This window comes from Mesoplodon densirostris, chromosome 10 (genome assembly GCF_025265405.1).
Source record: "Mesoplodon densirostris isolate mMesDen1 chromosome 10, mMesDen1 primary haplotype, whole genome shotgun sequence".
In the NCBI taxonomy this organism is placed as follows: Eukaryota; Metazoa; Chordata; class Mammalia; order Artiodactyla; family Ziphiidae; genus Mesoplodon; species Mesoplodon densirostris.
The window spans coordinates 84,001,011-84,017,733 of record NC_082670.1 but is presented as its reverse complement, the minus strand read 5'-3'; the positions used below and the strand labels follow the sequence as shown (position 1 = coordinate 84,017,733).

General features: G+C 41.2%; 1 protein-coding gene across 2 annotated transcripts in view; it reads right to left on the bottom strand.

Moving 5' to 3' along the window:
- ATXN7 (ataxin 7) overlaps positions 1-16,711 on the bottom strand; it is a 127,851-nt gene extending 111,140 nt beyond the window's left edge. The window contains exon 1 of one of the 2 annotated variants that reach the window (XM_060109469.1): positions 16,619-16,711. The gene's annotated coding sequence lies outside the window, so the exon portion shown is untranslated. The remainder of the gene's footprint in view (positions 1-16,618) is intronic. The other variant, XM_060109470.1, reaches the window with a different exon arrangement.
- Positions 16,712-16,723: the final 12 nt, after the last annotated feature.

Here is a 16,723-nt window from a genome sequence, read left to right as displayed (position 1 = left end):
ATGGGCAGTTATGTTACACTTCCTTTCAGGGGATTGTCGACAAAAATCGTTTGGAATTCTTCCACAAAGAAAATTTATCTATTCTAATTTGCTTTACTTATTCAATCATTTATTTGTATCAGTATGGACTCAGGGGTATGTGCTTTACATTATTATTTTGCTATATATATATATATTACATATTATATATATTTTATTAGTATTTATTATAGGTACATTATATATATTTTATTTATATTTATTTTATATCTTGGGTTATAATTTAAAACTACATTATTTAGTTAAATCATCCCAGCTGTGACCACTGGGCACTCTTTCAGGCTCCTGTGTCCCTTTGACATACCTCATCATTCATTGTGTGTTGTGTATGTGTGTTTTGTTTCATCACTTTCTTGCTTTCTGGCATTAGAATACCCTCCAGGCTGATCTTGCTTATTCCCTGCCCCAGCCATAGAATTAAGTCATGTGTCGTTCCTTTTATTGGAAATGGTATTAGAAACCAAGATCTGGGAATTGGGGCTTATCAAAGTCTTTTAATGTTTGACACTTTTAAATTTCTGTATGAACTACTTGCATAGTAAATCAACACAATTATCCCATTAAGTATCTTCACTTTGTGGTATAACATGCTAAATCATGAAGAGGATGCTTAGTAATCAAACTACCATCTGACTGGCCAAACTTTCAGGTTTGATATGACAATAAATGCCTATTGCAAAGAAAGTTCCGGGGCAGGGCGGGGTGGGGTGGGGGGCGGCAGTGGAGAAACAGAATGAACTTTTTTTTTTTTTTAAATGCAAGAAGGTCTCCTCTTTTCTCTCCCTCCCCCCCCATTACCATTATATGGTACTTCTTTTATGTCAGCTCTTAATTACCTGAGTTAAAGGAAAACAGAAATATCAGATCTATCTATGAAATACATTGATGATGACCAATGACAGCAGCTACACTTTCCTATTTATGGTCTGAATATTTTAAGGTTACACATAGTTTATCTTAACTGAGACTAAACTAATCAGCCCAACACAAGGACAGAGCTAGGAGCTTCCTGGGCATCAGGGGTTACCTAATGGGAAACAAACAGATTTCCATAGATAACTGAACCGCACAGAATGGAGTTAATCACATGCAACACACACAGGAAAATTCTTCACCTCAGACTCCAGCCATTAGTCTGTGTAAACAGACTATGCTAATAAAATAGTTAGTGACCTCACCCCCCCGCCTTTTTTTTTTTAATAGAAAATAGGCTGGAGCCAGCACCTAATGCTGATTTTCTGTCATCTTTTTCTCACTCAATCTGATTAAGATTTATATTCAGTAAACATTTCTTGAGCCTCTTCTGTGCACTAGACAGCACACTATGCCTAGTGCTTCCAATTAATCCTATAGATTCAAAAGAAATTAGCTCTGTTCCCATTTTTCCCTCCCAGCAGAGTTGTTGAAGTTGTTGGAAGATAAGTCAGGCCTTGACAAAGCTGAAGGCACAAAACGGTTTGGAGAAGCACATGGTTTAGTGTCTACTTCCAGAGTTGTCTTATAACATCTTAGAAAAGATAATAACCTCCTATCTGTAAAATAGATATAATCAAACCTACTTCTCAGGGAGAATGCATGGAAAGCAAAGCCCCGGCCCACACTATGGATTCTGTAAGAATTAGCCTGTGTTCACGCTTTACGTTTCATCATAATCACATCTAGGAAACACTAGGACTGACCAACTAGGGTGTGCCATTGCCTTTTTTTCATTGCCAGTTTTACTATCTTTGTAAACCCTAAAATCATGATCTTTAAAAAAAAAGTCAATTCCTATGCCCCAGTCAACCTGTCTTTGATAAATAAACGATGCCCATTCATTCAAGAGGCACGGACCAGAATGGACAGGAAATATTAACGAGAACAGCTAACAATGCCTGAAAGCTTATTTTGTGCCAGACACTGTGTGGATGCAGCACGCCAGGCCTATGAAATAGATATTTTAATTGTCCCTAATTTCCAAATGAGAAACTGAGGCTAGAGAGGTGAAGTAACTTGTGCACAGGTGCCACCCCTCTGGGCTAGGCATACTCTTACAGAAAAACCATAACCAACAATAACAGAATTATATCAAACAACTGAACATAAACATCTGTCCCTTACCTCACACTGGTGCTTCCTTTTCAAACACTGCTGCACTAGGTGCTACAGTGGAATGAAAGAATCAGCTAAAATGTATCCTTTGCTACAAAGATGCAAACTGAGAGAGCTTTGGACACTTCTGCCCCCAAAGGGACTCCAAACTGAGACTTCCTACTTGCAAAATATTTTCAATAAATAAAACCCATTGAGGTCTCCCTACAGCATTTTACAGAAAGTAGCAACTCCCTGGCTCAGTTTGCAAGGCGCTTCACTCTTTGGCCCCAGTGACTGCCTCAGGGCACTCATACTACAGGCCACTTCTAGATGCAGCTAGCTTCTTCAGGGCTCAAGTCATTACCTCTCCATCTAAACGGAGTTAATCACACACACTGATTCCCTAAAACTGGTTTAAGAGATCTCCAGCTGGCTTCCTCATTCATGTTAACATTCCCAACCTGGGCATCCATACTACCTTGTATCAAGGACCTTCTCCCCTCCTGGATTTACCCCCAGGACAATCACAGGCCTGGAAAAGAGCAATCAGTTTTTGGAATTAGATCAGGATTTAAATCCTGTTTTCTACTTAACAAACTGTGTGACCTCAAGCAAATCAGTTCACCTCTCCCGATGAGAATTAATGGAGGAGATAAGACCAATAAAGCAGAGTGCCTAGCACATACTAAGTGCCATTATCACCATTATCCCCATTCTACAGATAAGAAATTGAGTCTCCAAGTGGTGAAATAACAAAGGTCACAGAGCTGGTGAGTGGTAGGGGCCAGGGCTTGAAACCAGTTTTTTCCTTCCTTCTACAACTCTTTATTGAGCACCATGCTTGGCACTTAAGGACATAACTGTGAAACAGACAGACAGGTACCTTGCTCTCATGGTGCGTACATTCTGCTAAGGAAGACAGCCATCGAAACTTTACACAAATAAGCAGAAAGGTGCTTGAAGGAGTAAAAGCAGGGTACCTGAATACATATGGGTTTGACAGAAAGTAACAAGATCCGTGGAATTTGTCTGGAAGGTCAGGGAAGGCTTCTATGAAGAGGTGGCATTTAAACTGGGATCAGGAGGGCCCAGGAGACAGAAGAGGTGTTCAGAGATGAGGGTGGCAGCAGACTCTCCAGGCAAGGGAAACTCAAGAGAAGAGACCCTGAAAAAGCATGTCATATTCGAGGAACTAAGAGGCCAGAGCACCTGAGGAGGCTGGAGAGGTAGGTGGGGCCAGATCAGAGGACCACGGTAGAACATGGTAAGGATTCTGGATGTCATCCATCACTGAGGCAATGGTAAGGCACCAAGTGATTGGCTGCCCTTGATGAAACAGTAGTAAAATGCTTATTTTGACCCCAGCTCCCTGAGGTCAGGGCCATTTGGTATCTTTTTATCATCTGTACTTCTAGGACACAGCAAGTATACTTTCGATAAATATTTATGAGCCATATGAAAGAATCTTTGGGAAAGACAAACCACGTCTCCCTCTTTTTTTTTTTTTTTTTTTTTTTTTTGTGGTACGTGGGCCTCTCACTGTTGTGGCCTCTCCGTTGCGGAGCACAGGCTCCGGACGCGCAGGCTCAGCGGCCATGGCTCACGGGCCCAGCCGCTCCGCGGCATGTGGGATCTTCCCGGACCGGGGCACAAACCCGTGTTCCCTGCATCGGCAGGCGGGCTCTGAACCACTGCGCCACCAGGGAAGCCCACGTCTCCCTCTTTCTAAGTCCACAGCTGATGCTTCTATTAAAGTTCCTATTGCTGATTATTATTAGATGGGTGTGAACCTCTTTTCACTGTTTGGTCGTAAGTTTCTGGAAAGCAGAGTAAATATTTATTTTTCTATCTCTCAAAGCCAAACAACAGTTATGGATTGAAACATATCCTCTTTTAACAGCTAAAAATCTCTTCTTCTATTTCTAGATTGTCTGAGTAAGAATCTCCACCCTACCTTAGTGAAATAGATCTGAAGGGATAGTTGGCAAGGATAAAAAAAAAAAAAAAAGCTCTGCTTTCTTTCTGCAGCTTAATTTTAACAACAAAAACCCATCTCACCAATGTGTGATTGAAATTACTATTTTTATATTTTAGGATAAATCACTTGTACAGTTCGCATGCATTTTTTTCTAATCTTAGTTTAATTTTAACCAACAACAAAATGCCCCAACAGAAGGTCTTTCAGTGATTTTCCAATTCTTCTGAGAATTGTTCACATTCTCTCTTTGAATATTTAATAACTCTGATAAGGGTAGGGTAACTGTTTAGGCTACTTATATTAAAATATATAACTGAGTCATAACCAATAGCTCATATACTTGAGGGTTTATTTTGGGATTTCAGGAGATGAGGATGATAAGATAAAATGATGAAACTGGGATTATGAATATGCTACTAGGTTGTGCTAGTAATTTTCTGTTTGATCCTTTTTCCATCCCCAGACCAATTTTCCGCCATTCTGGCCCTGCTCTGTGCCCCAGAGGCTGACCTCTATGGGTAGCATCACTAGGTTCATGCAGTCAGGCTTCCAGGTGGGTTTGGCCAATAGAAGGCACTGGAAGGAGATCAAAGAGGGAGGAAAGAAAGTGGGGGAGGGGAGTGTTGCTTCTTTATTCTCTCCCTGGTCTGGGCTGCATTTTCTGGCAGTGGCTGAATCCCTCCAGGGCTATTACGCCTGTCAGACAGCCCCTCCTCTTTGGCTCTAGCTCTCTCTTTGGACTCGAGGAATGAATGCTATTTCTTCTCTTTGCTCCTTTGCACCTAGCAGTGATAACAGCTTCCCATTGCTGTTAGTTTCTGGGTGACAGGAACCCCATGTCACCCTTAACTCTGCCCACTCTCTGAAAATTACCCCTTCATTAAAGTCCTGAACCATCAGAGTTGGACTCTGTTTCCAGCCAGAACTAAGAATTCAAACCATAGACTTGTAAAACCAGTAGTCTCCCTCCTTTGCATGTGAGCAGTTATCACAAAGGTTATTCATTTTCCAGAGCAATTCCTTCACACCAAGCACTGCATGTAAGCTCTTAGGTTTCTCAGGCAGAAGTGACACCTTTTAAACTGGTCAGTTCAAGAGAACATGAGAGGGCGCTCTTGAAAAACAGCTGGCAGAATGGAGGGGCTGACACGTAACAATTCTCTAGGCAGGAGTCTGCTACATGTGAAAAATAAAATGTTTACAAAGAGATGCCACCTCCTCCTATTTCTCCCGGTGTTTCCTCTCCCTGAGGGCTTTGGAATCAAAGTCAGCACTGTATTTTCACACTGAATACCCAGAAGTTGTATCACTGCCTGGGGAAGTTGTCCTGAGTGTCACTTCACTTTGCTATTTTCTCAGACCTGAGGATCTGCTTACCACTAGCCAAGGCACACAGAAAGAAAAGCCAACCATCTTGTATTACTAGCCACCTGCCTGTGACCTTTCCTTCTTTCTCTCTTTCACAGGGTACGTCTGCACTAGGCAAAAGATGAACAGGATGAGAAATTCTGCTTTGCTCAGCCTCGCTTGTCTCTTTAACAGAGCTGACCAGATTAGCACTTTTCCAATGGCAAGGACTGGCATATGCTTATACCATAATCTGCTCTGAGCTCCTTCGGATTTTTTTACCAAGGCGACTGGATTTGAGGTTAGATGTTAATTGAAATCACCTGGGAGTCTCTAAACACTCCACCTTGCTTTCACTTGGCACGACTACCCTGGAGGTTACTATATTTCTGAATATTGGGGCATTCTTTTGATCAATCAAGAGCTGATTGAAAGAATCCTTCTAGGAGGTTGATAAGAATCCATGGGGCTTATGTCAACAAGCCACTCCAACAAAGACTCCAAATGTCTCCGTCTGCAACCAGCAGGCATTCAGAGCTGACAGCAAGAGTTGCTAAGATAAAGACAGGCAGATACACTACAGTCTGCAGAAAAGATGCTCTGCTACACTTCAGCAAAAGCTGGCCAAAAAGCAAGATAGCCCTCATGTCCCACCCCAGGGGGGAGGCCTCTCTCTTCAGCCTGAAGGAAACACTGAGAAGCAGTGGAATTAACAAAACTTGGTTCTCACTGTAGTATATCCATTTCTAACACTTGTTACCCTTAAGTGTTCATTTCAAAGGATATTTTATTGGCAAACTCTATAAGCAGCTAGGTGGACATACATGAAATGTTAATAGTGGCATCTCTAGGTAGTAGAAGTATGAGTAACTTTTATTTCCTTCTGTGTATTTGTGAAATTTTCCAAATTTTCTACAAACACCTCTGACTTATGCAAATCAGGGAAAAATTATTAAACAAAAACCTTATAAGCATTCTGGAATTTCAGCTTTCTGTAAGAACCAAGTTTATGTAATTCTTGAAACTCAAAATCCAAGTTACCTTTCTTAGCTTTTGTGTATTTTAACATTTTCAATACTACTTTTTATGAACTATGTTTTCAAATTAAGAAACTATTCTAAATGTAAAAAACAAGAATGATAAACTGGGTTTAATGTGTAAATTTTTTTCTGGGACACATCACAACCTTACCTGAGATAATTTAGACTCTTCAAGGTCAAAATTCACTATTTTCATACTCTGAAGCACTCCTAATACAGACGAAAAATGGAACTGTTTCTTTTTGTAAGAATACCACGCAATATCACATGCATGATATCATAAGCAATGATATGGCTAAGAGACTACAGATAAAAAACAGACTGGTGTTTCTTGCACCACAAATGTTAGCCAGTAAAAACTTTCCAGTCTATAGCTGATTAACACTTGACACCAGCTCTCTGGAAAAGAAAGCTAATCGTTGCTGGCAGTCAGCTAAAGCAACAGACACACTCAGAAACCTGCCTACTATGACATCATCACTGCTGTTTACTATGACAACTGATTTTTCAATTCAGTGCCATTTACAGTTCTAAACAGAAAGCTGCAATATGTACTAGCTTTCTAGGAGCTACCTTTCTCATCACTATAATAGCTAAACATGTATTATTCACTGTCTTGTGTTGAAATAAATTAACAAGGAATCTTAGAAACCATAAACATCTTTACTAGCTTCAGGAAGCTAGTAAATTTGAACAAGTGACTCCATTTAAACTGTCCTAATGTAATGGCAAATGGTCTCTTTTCCAACTTCGATTTATAGTTATAACTACCAGAACAATAATAATCAGCAGGTTGAGGAGTGCAGGGAGCAGAGACTAGAGTCTTAAATATCTCCTCTTAAGAGCAGCTAAGAGGAGATATTTAATCTCCTTTTGTGTTCAGTATTTTAAATTTTAAGGATAAAAAAGTGAATAAAATACAAAGCAATGAAAAGTATGCATTTTTCAATGCAGAACTTTGTTAGCACTCTTCACGATTAAGTTCAAGGATCCTAAAGGTTAAAAATGTCTGCAAAATGAGACCATAATACAAATTAGAAATGCAAGAGACCATGAGAAAATTAGATTTTTGACTAGTGTTGTTAACAGAACATGTTTAAAAGCTGTAGAAATCAGTGCCTGAAACAAATTAGAAAAAGAGATAATTTAAAAACTAGTGTTAAATGCTAAAACGAGGTTCTAAAGCTACAGAAAAGTCTTGGGACGTCTCTATGGCCAAACAAGAACCACCATATTGCCATTATGATCATGTTGATGGTTCAGACGACAATGAAACTTTAAAACCGAGGCGGAAAAGGCCTAACATACAATCCTGTTGTTAACAGAACACTGTCTGGAAACTTAATTAAACAAAAGCATCAAGTGCTCCTCTCAAAATCTCTTGTAGTGACGGACCTGAAGAGCAGAAAACAGGGCAGACCATTTAAAAGAAGAGTCCAGGGGTTGGAAGGACAAGTGACTACACCAAAGGTGGTGATTACATCCTGGGGAAGTAAAAAAGGCCAGACTAAAGGGCTCCAAGAGGTACTTCAAAACCAGCTAATCATGGGAAGAAGAGGTGGGGTAAATCAGCGGCTTCTCGACTGGTTATCTGTGGGGAAATAAAAAGATGCTGGGACTCCAAAGCAAGAGTAAACAAAAGCGGCTGCAAATGACCAAGGAAACCATTAGATACCTCCATTACACACCAGTGTGCCCACAGTTAAGAGGTTAATCGTAGGTTCACCCATCTCTAATTCAGCCTGGGACCTTGAGTAACTGGATAAGGGGCTTCTGCAATTGGTAAACCACCATTCTAGAACTGCCCTCAGCAAAGGCATGGGTAATCAAAGTACCCAGGGGTTCTCCTGCCAACAGTCATATGCTGCAAGGGTAACTGCTTACCTTTTCTAAACCATATTCTCAGCTAAAAAACAGGGGAAAATATGCTCTTCTCTGACTTCAAAAGATGAGAGTATAAAACAGGAAAATATGTGAAGATGCTCTGAATAAAATCACATTGTATTTGCACATTTTGCTGATTGAAGCATGGTTTAACTTATACTCTAAAGGCTATATAAACATAGGTTGTCCCTTCAGCTTATAAGCTGGAAGGTCTAAAATGTTTATTTTAAGGTATTAGCAAGAATACAATGAAAGCAGCTAGACATTTCAAGAAGAGAGAGAAAAAACGCAGAACAGTTTGGGACATTTAGTGCAGAGGCCAATAACAGTATTTATCTCACTGTGTCCTGAAGGGATCACTATGCACTGGGTAAAAATGTTCTTCACAGGGACTCTGTTACCAAAAAATGGTTAAATTACAGTCCATGTGCTTTTCTTCTAATATCAGGGAAATGCATACTGTTTTATAAAAGATTACCACATAAGAAATGGATAAATATGTTACTGCACTTTCAGTGGTAAGATTAGCTGAAATGGAAATAAGTGGTGTGGAACCACAAGATTGTGTCTCAAACTGGGGTTTAAGAGGCATGTAGGATTGGGAGGGAGCGAAATGTTGCAAGTATTAAATGTGATAGATAATGCACAAAGTAACGCACACACAGAGGCCCACAAATGTTTAGACCGTGGACGTACGTGGTTTTGTTATAACAATTATCCAATGATAATTGCCCCAACAGGTACTTTCTCGGTGAGGCAGGAACCAAGGCACCTGCCAGCACGCAGTCTGAGCCTGAGAGAGACACACTCAATAGAGAGAGGGGTTAAAAACAATTGGAGAAGTTATGAAGTCCGGCACGCCGAGGACACTCTCCACCGAGTCCCGCTACGTGGATCCCTGAAGCTGCTCTGGATCTGATCCATTCTGAGGTCTGGTTCTTCAGCTCTATTGTCAATGCTGAGAGCTACACCACATCCTTCCAGCAACTTCCTTTTCACTTAAAGTGGCCAGATTTAGTTTCTGTTGCTTACAACCGAAGACCTTTAGCTGATTAGTCATTATTTTGAGTCTAGAAGATGCAATTTGCTCAGAGATTTGGGAGGTAAAATTTAATTTGATTGGCAAGTAATTTAGACTTAATTTTATGGTAAAACAAAGGCATGCATCATGGAGTAGAATACAAAATTCATGTCGAATTTTAAGATAATGGATTGTTCTTTTGAGATTGTTAAAGATCTGCTTCCTCCCACTTCTCACTCTCTCTCCCTGCCCCATGCAAGTGTCTTTAGCAAGGGGTTTAAGAAGCACTGGTACAGAGATTAACTTTCCTTAACTTTTAGGATTTGATCTCAGGCCAGGCAAGACCCGTGGAAGAACTGCCCTGCCCTAACTGTAAGCAAAAAAATGATCACTGTTTTAAGCTACAAAATTTTGGAGCAGGTTATTATTACTCAGCAACAGATAACTGATAGATGTGCTTCATGAATTATCATAATATGTCTACATTCTTTTATTCCATGCATTTCCTAAAGTTTCCTAGGAAGGAACTCAACACTCCAGTGTTTCCAAATAACTGTCACAGGCAGATGTGGTTACACTTCTCATTCTTTACAGCCAGGTCAATGCTTCTAATTCCACAGAAACAATGAAATGTACCTCAGTCAGAATACAGAGGTTTAGGCAGGAGGTAGAACATACTCCAAAGCCCAGCTAACTTAGGTGAAAATAAAGTGAAAATTTTCTCCAATTATCATAGTTATACCACAAGGATGCAGGTACAAACAGGATTGAGCTGGAATTGAAGGTAACTGGCTAAGAGAAGAAAAATGAAGCAAAATTGCTATGTCTAAAAACTTAGTTTAAAAACTAGAGAACTCAAAACAGATTCTCCCTTTAACAGTTTCTCTGCCTGGAACCGCCTTCCATATAAACTTGAAAAATGAGCAAAACCCTCTTTTAAAAGTTCACCCCATACTATCTAGAGAAAATGCTTGCTTTAGGTTACCATCCATTCAACAACTATTTACGGAGCACCAGCTCTATGCCTGTGAGCCCCTGAGCACTGCTTTTTTTTTTCCTTCTTCTTCTTTTTTTTGATAGTGATACCAGGGTAAAGGGAGCATGACTGGGTGAAACTAGACCACACACCTGTCTTGGTCAAGGTAACTGGTCTGGTTAGAGGGTTTAGGCTGATGAATGCAGCAAACAAGGCTCTGCCCTCATGCAAACCTATATCTAGAAGGGGGGAAATATTAGTAGCTAATATTATCATTATCAGCACTATTATCACTATCATTACTGTTATTATTATGCCCTCACCCCTTCCACCACTTCTTCCTCCTTAGGTACTGCTAAGTATCTGGCACACTCTGCTAAGCACTTATCACTTAATCTTCACAACAGCTTAGCATGGTATTACCCACATTTTACAGATGAGGAGACTGAGTTCTAACTGGACAAGAGCAACACAGAAAGTGTTGGAGCTCATGCTTTTAACCACTAGCCTATACTCCCTCCATGCATATGAATTCCTTACAGTTTTATAAGAATTTCAACAGGGGGAAAAGAATCCTTCACAACAAGAAATGAGGCACAACATACTCTCTTTATCAATACCTATGCGTCTGTGAGTGTTTTCAGTGAGTTTCTTCTAAAAACTGACATTTATTTAGTCCTGTATGGATTTTTTTCTTTCCTGTTAGAAGAGTCTGGAAAATATTCTTGCTTATTTAGTAATATATAAAACATCTTTAAAGGCATATGAGAAAGCATATTTCACTTCTCATTCAATACAACACAGACCATGAGGGAATGAGGCCTCATTTAGCCACATATAGGAGATGTTTTCCATTAGTATGTGTATTCTTTAATAACTTTATCATTTTTTCCTCATTATAAAAGCAGCACGTGCTACCTAAAACAAACAAACAAAAAAGCATAAAGAGAAAAGATCATCCACAATATTATTACCTAGAGGTAACAAGCTCTTATTAGTATTTGGTGTACATCTTTCCAGATACTTTCTTTTAGGTTTCTATACACAGGGCTTTCATCCACCTTAAAAATCACACATTAAACATATTCTCAGGCTATCCTCTGTTTTCCTGAACATCATTCCCATGTCAATAAATATCAACTCGCATCATCCTGTTTAAAGATTGCACAGTATTTTATTTCACTGTATGGATAAGCTCTAATTGACTTAATCAACTCTTTATTAATAGGCATTCAGATTACTTTCTGTGTTTTGCTATTACAAAAACCAGGGCAGTGAGGAGTCTGGCACACACATCTATGCACCCTTGACTGACTGGTTCTTTATGATAAATTCCTAGACGTTGGCTTCCCATTTTATTTCATGACTTTGTTGGATTCATATTGCCCCAAGTGTCATCCAGAAAATATGTACCAAATTTACCTTTTTCAAAAGAAGGAAACCCTTAAATGTTAAGCGTAATAACATACTTTACATTTCTAACATTTAGATTAAATGGCCAAGAACTTTAAAACTGCAATTTATCACTAAGTACCTAAAATATCAATTCAGGCCTCTGATATTGCATTAGGTTTACATTTGGAGGAGGAAAATTCTAAAATACTCAATTAGTGGGTTTTACTTCCAGCATAATGTGGTTTTGAAAAGTTAAACTCCAAAAAGAACATATTTGCTGCAAAACAAGCAATTAGTAGATAATTCTAAAAGGCAGGAAGAGAAGTAAAAAATAATTATAGCAACCAGTAGGTCACCAAATCTGCATCCTATACAATGGCCAAGAGAAAAGGGTCAAGAGAGAGAAAAGGTGAAAACTAGAAGAAGCGACTCTCAGAGCTTCAGTGACGGCCCGATGAAATTACACACAGACATATACATCTACATGCTCTGTACACACCAATCCTGGAGCTAATCTCCAGGGGTTAGAACACAAGAGGAATCTTTGTGTGCTTTATTTGAGCAAACATCATGCAGAGGGGGGTGGAGGAGGCTGCATACAGGTAAGAGCAGCTCCTTAGCAGCTTGAGGCCTAGTATCAATTACTTCCCTTCCAGGGCACAGGGAGGGTAACAGGAACTTGAGGCGTAAGACAGCTCCAAAGGCACTGATTCCCTTCAAAACCATGACACAGGACAGGGCTCACTCATCAAGCTCTACAGAAAACTGGGCGAAATGAGAACATTTTTAGCAATAAATAATTTGCTGGTGAGTACAATGCGTGTGCTAAGAAGGTAAGGCCACACACCAAAACTAATAACAACTAACTGCACTGGAGTCTCATGCTAATGTGGAGGATGGGGGCATTAGATAAAGTCTGCATACCAAAAGCACTGAATACTTGAGATGGCAAATCGCTGCAGGGAGTGCTGCTTGGTGACTTCATAAACCTATAGGACTTCCGGGTCTTCTCAGCAAGGGGGTCAGCAAACTATGGCCCATGCATGGGTCAAATCCAGCCTCAGCCTGTACACACCGTGAGCTGCTGCCTGTACACAACATTTTTAAATGGTTGAAAAAAAAATTTTTTAATATTTCGTGGCATATAAAAATTATATGAAATTCAAGCATCAGTGTCCACAAAGTTTTACTGGAATGCAGCCATGCCAACTCAACTTTTGTCTATGGCTGCTTTCTCCATGCACTGACAGAGTTGGAAGGTGTGACGGGGACCTGGGTGGCCAGCAAAGTTGAAAACATTTACTACCTCATCCTTTACAGAAAGTTTGCTGATCTCTTTCTAGACCATAAAATCAAGTCATTTTTGAATGGTTCACAGCTCTCAACCTTGGTGCATGCTTATTAGTTTGGCTCTGACATACCCAGGATTTAGACATAGCCTGCCAGCCTAACAGAGAATGCAACCCCATTGTTAAGAAGAGTAGACAGGTCTAATAGGACCTATAGATGCTGGGGTACCTACCCATGATAACCAGAAAGATGTGAAAGGCTTTTCTGAATTGAAAGCAGGATGGTCCCAGAAGGTTTATGTGGGAATGAGTATGATTAAAGGTTTTCTCTTTGAAAGAACGTATGAGCTATGTCCTTCTACAGATGAGAATAAAACCATCCTCAAAAGGGCTACCACCTTTGAGCACTTACTAGGGGCCTATGACTGAGCAAAGCCTTTTGCTTTTCTTATCTCATTTAATGGTCATCTTTTCTAGACTCTGAGAGGCTGGCTGGCTGGCTCAGGAAATGGGAATCAAGTCCAGGTTCGAGTCTAAAGCCTGTGTTCCTAACCACTCTCCAACTTGAAAGCAAAGGGCAAGAATGCTCACCAGGAATAAATGAGAGGGAAAGGGAAAGACCACAGGAATAGCGGAAGCAAGTTTATTTTTATGGCCATGAGCATTTCATTCATCTCTCTCTTCACTCATAATATCCTCTCTTCCTTCAGTGTTTAAAGAAAGGAAAATACAATTCACTTCTTCCAGAATCTTTGCTGGAGAGCAGTAGAGAGTGGAACTGAATGAACCATTCACTCCAAGAACTGGTTGTCAAGCTCAAGCCTCTGCTTATCGACCATCAGTGTATTTGGTCTAAATTTTTAAGTATAATTGAGAAACAGCCACAATGCACCTAGGGCTAGCATGTCAAGCCCTTTATGTGTATGCATGGCTTATCAACTGACAGACAAGTTTGCTGTGGGAACAAAATAGCAGTGCTTTTGCACCCTTAAGACCACATGACTAGGTTAAGACAACTTTAAAAGGCAAGTGCTGAGCACAAAGATCTACTTTTTCTTATTTTTTTTCTCTTAAGAATTCTTCTAACTCCCATTTTATTTAATAAAAACATATATCTCTCATTAGGAGGGCCCAGGACCTCACCTATAAAACTATAGACCCCTCCCCAGAAAAATACACATACACAAAAAAGATTAGGTCACAACTATAGGGGGTGCAGGAATCTCTTGAAGCCCACTCATGACTCCTTGAGGTCCACAGACAGCCAAAATAATCCTAGCTCTAAAAGCATATTACGAAATGCCTGTTTTACAGGACCAGGGTAAAGACCATAGAGCTAGCTCTCATCATCTTTTATAGTTTCAGAGGATAATATTAAATAAATACTCAAAGAAACTTCCTTAACTAGACTCTCATACTCTCAAAGAACAAATCTAATGACTTGAGTAAATCACCAAACCTAAAGTCATACATGTTCAAAGTCCAAATCAGTTTTCTTATAGTTTAAAATCTGCTACTTCTTTCTGCTCACAGAGATTTCCCTAGGAAAGGAAGAAATGTTAGTATGGCATAGAGCTTGAGTCTCTTCTACTTTAACATTCATGAACATGTGAATATATAATAAACTGTATAAAAGAAAACCACTTGTAAGATTTATTAAAAGATGTTCTCTCACTATATATGAGATGGAGAAAAGTCAATTAAAAGAGTGCTTAAATGTTCAACACAAAAGATCTGTGTCAATGCAATTGCCAGTTATGCGGCTGACAAAGCAGATTTTTTCAAGTTCAGAAAGGCTCAAATTTTGCTGTTTCCCACCACTTGAGTCAAGAATGTTCAGAAATGTTTATTTTCAGGTATACCTCAAACTTTAAAGTTTTTCCAATCTCTCTTGGTCTTATTACTTCAGAAAATCCCTGGCACTGCCCAACAAAATACAAAATGAACTTATAAGTGTTTCGCCAGGACTCCATCTACGAATGATGGATAGCCTGCCTCGTGAAAATTTAAGTTACAGGGAGCAGTGATACTTTCCCATCAACAACATTAAAGATTATTTTAAGTCACTAGATACTGTTTCCAAATCAGTATTATGATGATACAGCCAAGTAACAAGTAACTTAAAAAGAACACCCTTTCACCACTTGACTATTACTTTTTTTTTTGACTATTACCTTTTAAACAACAATGATCCCCTCCAAAATGCCACTTGGGATAGACAGTCAACTGACAACTCAACTTACAATATGTAGTACTTAAGATTTAAAGTAATTCATCTTTTGGTTAGAGTGTCTTCTCTGCCTCTAAACCAAGAAAATGAACAGGATCCCAAACCCATGCACAGCCAGCATTTAGGCCAGTATTTTTTCAAAACCAGGAGAGATTTCTCACGGTGGGGGAGGGTAAGTTAGACCTCAAAATATTCACTCAAGGTCATTTTTTTTTGCCTTTGTGCTAAAAGTCAAAGGTGCTAACTCTTTAGAGAACTGTTGAAGAGCATTACTGAAGTTTAGACTTCATATATACGAATAAAATTCCATGCATACTGATTTCTCGCTAGAGGTGATACACCCTTCACTGTCATACATTTGCATATACAGCTCTTCCTCTACAACTAAGAGAAAACCGGGAGAATGAACCCAATTTGCTTAAGGAAACTGAAACAACCAAATCCATACTCGATAAATGCTTCATCCCTAATATGAAGAAGCGAGGTACCTGGGGGGCAGAAATATTGGAAAGTAACTCAATAGAACATCAAACCTGGGATGAAAACTCAGACCCGCTTCTTGCGGCTCACTGAATCGATCCCACTGGAGATCAAATCAGCCGGACTGCTGTTGCTCATTTCCTCTCGCCCCTCACCATCGAAATGTTGCCATTTGCGAGAAACCCATCGAAGTTGAATCAAAGTGACTTTTGGGAAAAGATACCAGTATCGCCGGCGGTGTGCTCCAGAAATGTGTAACTCTACACACTAGGCATCGTTTCTCATCAAGCACCTCCCTCTCCCTTCACTTTCGACTTCCCCTTAAGATGGGGGCAGTTTTTGAAAATCACAGAAAAATAAATAAGAGCACCCCATCCCGGTCACCGACGGGGATTCCGGCGCCCAGGGAGGACGCCCGGCAGCCGGCTCCCAGTCGCTGCGCGAACTCCGCCCGCAGGTCGCTAAAGGTCTCGCGCCCCCTTTCCCAGCACCCGCCCGAGCCCCAAGGGGAAGGGGGCGGCCGCCGGGGCCGGAACCGCGCCACCTGGAACCCGGGGCCTTTTTCGCTCGCCGGCCGCGCCCCGCGCAAGTGTCCGCGCGCGAGACCCGCCCCGGCGCGCGTGGGCGCCAACTTCGCGGGGACCCTCACGCCGCGCCCCCTCTGTGAACTGGCTCCCCCGACTCCCGGGCTCAGGCGGGCAGGGCGCCCCCTCCGCCCGCCCCGCCCTCCCCAGGAGAGCGAGCCCACCCCCAGCAGCGGTAGCGGGAAAGGGGCGGCGGGGCCGCGGTCGCCGTCCCCCGGGAGGCGCGGGGGGCTTGGACCCCGCGTAGCCCCCGCCGCCCCGGCGGCGCCCGGGCGAGCTCACCTGGCGTTTGGCGGAGGCCTCCGGGGCGGCCTCTGGGCGTGGGCCGGACGGGGGCAGCGGGGGGCAGGGGGGGCGGCAGAGGCCGGGGCTGCACCGGGGCCGCCG